Source organism: Salvelinus namaycush, chromosome 2, assembly GCF_016432855.1.
Source record: "Salvelinus namaycush isolate Seneca chromosome 2, SaNama_1.0, whole genome shotgun sequence".
NCBI lineage: Eukaryota > Metazoa > Chordata > Actinopteri > Salmoniformes > Salmonidae > Salvelinus > Salvelinus namaycush.
Genome location: NC_052308.1, coordinates 6,981,632 through 6,985,231, shown reverse-complemented (window position 1 = coordinate 6,985,231; position 3,600 = coordinate 6,981,632).

Genomic DNA, 3,600 nt, shown 5'->3' with positions numbered 1-3,600 from the left:
ATAATAAAAAATCGAAGTCCCCTTTGACCTAATGTTGCAGTGAAGTAATATAAGTGGATGTAATGATGCAGCCGACCACCAGAGGGAGACAAATACAAGTTTATTAGACAAAGGACATTTGCATGGTCCTCGGAAGGTCTGGATGGCTGTCTTCTGACTTTTATTCAATAAAATAAGTTATGTAAACATATACAGTACCAGTCAAAAGTTTAGGCACACCTACTCATTCAAGGGTTTTTCTTTATTTTGACTATCAAATCAAATCAAATTTTATTTGTCATATACACATGGTTAGCAGATGTTAATGCGAGTGTAGCGAAATGCTTGTGCTTCTAGTTCCGACAATGCAGTAATAACCAACGAGTAATCTAACCTAACAATTTCACAACAACTACCTTATACACACAAGTGTAAAGGGATGAAGAATATGTACATCACGATATATGAATGAGTGATGGTACAGAACGGCATAGGCAAGATGCAGTAGATGGTATCGAATACAGTATATACATATGAGATGAGTAATGTAGGGTATGTAAACATTATATTAAGTGGCATTGTTTAAAGTGGCAAGTGATACATTTTTTACATACATTTTTCCATTATTAAAGTGGCTGGAGTTGAATCAGTATGTTGGCAGCAGCCACTCAATGTTAGTGGTGGCTGTTTAACAGTCTGATGGTCTTGAGATAGAAGCTGTTTTTCAGTCTCTCGGTCCCCCCTTAATGCACCTGTACTGACCTCGCCTTCTGGATGATAGCGTGGTTAACAGGCAGTGGCACGTTGTAGAATAGTGAAGCAACAAAACTATGAAATAACACATTTGGAATCATGTAGTAAGCAAAAAAGAGTTAAACAAATCTAAATATATTTTATATTTGAGATTCTTAAAGGTATACACCCTTTGCCTTGATGACAGCTTTACATACTCTTGGCATTCTCTCAACCAGCTTCACCTGGAATGCTTTTCCATCAGTCTTGAAGGAGTTCCCACATATGCTGAGCACTTGTTGGCTGCTTTTCATTCAATCGGCGGTCCAACTCATCCCAAACCATCTCAATTGGGTTGACGTCGGGTGATTGTGTCATCAGATGCAGCACTCCATCACTCTCCTTCTTGGTCAAATAGCCCTTACACAGCCTGGAGGTGTGTTTTGGGTCATTGTTCTGTCAAAAAACAAATGATAGTCCCACTAAGGGCAAACCAGATGGGATGGCGTATCGCTGCAGAATGCTGTGGTAGCCATGCTGGTTAAGTGTGTCTTGAATTCTAAATGAATCACTGACAGTGTCACCAGCAAAGCACCCCCACACTTTCTCCTCCATGCTTCACGGTGGGAACCACACATGTGGAGATCATCCGTTCACCTACTCTGCGTCTCATAAAGACACGGCGGTTGGAACCAAAAATCTCAAATTTGATTTCATGAGACTAAATGACAGATTTTCACCGGTCTAATATCCATTGCTCGTGTTTCTTGGCCCAAGCAAGTCTCTTCTTATTATTGGTGTCCTTTAGTAGTGGTTTCTTTGCAGCAATTTAACCATGAAGGTCTGATTCACGCAGTCTCCTCTAAACAGATGAGGTTGAGATGTGTCTGTTACTTGAAGTCTGTGAAGCATTTATTTGTGCTGCAATTTCTGAGGGTGGTTACTCTAATGAACTTATCCTCTGCAGCAGAGGTCATTCTGGGTCTTCCTTTCCTGTGTCGGTCCTCATGAGAGCCAGTTTCATCATAGCGCTTGTATCATGTTTTAGGGAAGACCCAGATGCAGACAGTGTCGAAGTAACAAAAGTTTATTTCTAGAACAGGGGCAGGCAAAACGACAGGTCAAGGGCAGGCAGAGGTCAGTAATCCAGATCAGAGTCAAAGTACATAACGGCAGGCAGTCTCAGGGTCAGGGCAGGCAGAGGTCAATAATCCAGGGCGGTGTTACTAGGTACAGAACGGCAGGTTAGAAAACAAGAACTATAGAAAAAAGACTGGAGTAAGGGGGAAACCGCTGGTTGGCTTGACGGACTAAACGAACTGGCAACAGACAAACAGAGAACACAGGTATAAATACACTGTCGATAATGGGGAAGATGGGAGACACCTGGAGCGGGTGGAGACAAGCACAAAGACAGGTGAAATAGATCAAGGTGTGACACATTGATGGTTTTGCGACTGCACTTGAAGAAACTTTCAAAGTTCATGAAATATTCTGGATTGACTGACCTTCATGTCTTAAAGTAATGATGGACTGTCATTTCTCTTTGCTTATTTGAGCTGTTCTTGCCATAATAAGGACTTGGTCTTTTACCAAATAAGGCTATCTGTAACGAATGTCGTCGGGAGAAGGAGAAGAGGACCAAGGTGCAGCATGGTAATACTTTTAATAAATACGAACACTTGAACAAAAACAACAAACGAACAGTTCTGCAAGGTGCAATACACAAAACAGAAAACATCTACCCACCAAGCACAGGTGGGAATGAGGATACCTAAGTATGGTTCTCAATCAGAGACAACGATAGACAGCTGCCTCTGATTGAGAACCACACCAGGCCAAACACCTAGAAATACAAAACATAGAGCAAAACATAGAATGCCCACCCCAACTCACGCCCTGACCAAACCAAAATAGAGACATAAAAAAGGAACCAAGGTCAGGGCGTGACACTATCTTCTGTATACCACCACTACCTTGTCACAACACAACTGATTGACTCAAACGCATTAAGAAGGAAAGAAATTGCACAAATTAACTTTAAACAAGGCACACCTGTTAATTGCATTCCAGGTGACTACCTCATGAAGATGGTTGAGAGAATGCCAAGAGTGTGCAAAGCTGTCATCAACGCAAAGGGTGGCTACGTTGAAGAATCTCAAATCTAAAATATATTTTGATTTGTTTAACACTTTTTTGGTTACTCCATGATTCCATATTTTTCATAGTTTTGATGTCTTCACTATTATTCTACAATGTAGAAAATAGTCAAAATAAAGAAAAACCCTTGAATGAGTAGGTGTGTCCAAACCTTTGACTGGTACTATATATATATATATATATATATATATATATATATATATATATATATATATATATATATATATATATATAATATATATATTTAAATACATATATATAAACTCAGCAAGAAAAGAAACATCCTCTCACTGTCAACTGCGTTTATTTTCAGAAAACTTAACATGTGTAAATATTTGTATGAACATAACAAGATTCAACAACTGAGACATAAACTGAACAAGTTCCACAGACATGTGACTAACAGAAATGGAATAATGTGTACCTGAACAAAGGGGGGGGGGGGTCAAAATCAAAAGTAACAGTCAGTATCTAGTGTGGCCACCAGCTGCATTAAGTACTGCAGTGAATCTCCTCCTCATAGACTGCACCAGATTTGCCAGTTCTTGCTGTGAGATGTTACCCCACTCTTCCACCAAGGCACCTGCAAGTTCTGGGGGGAATGGCCCTAGCACTCACCCTCCGATCCAACAGGTCCCAGACGTGTTCAATGGGATTAAGATCCGGGCTCTTCACTGGCCATGGCAGAACACTGACATTCCTGTCTTGCAGGAAATCACGCACAGAACG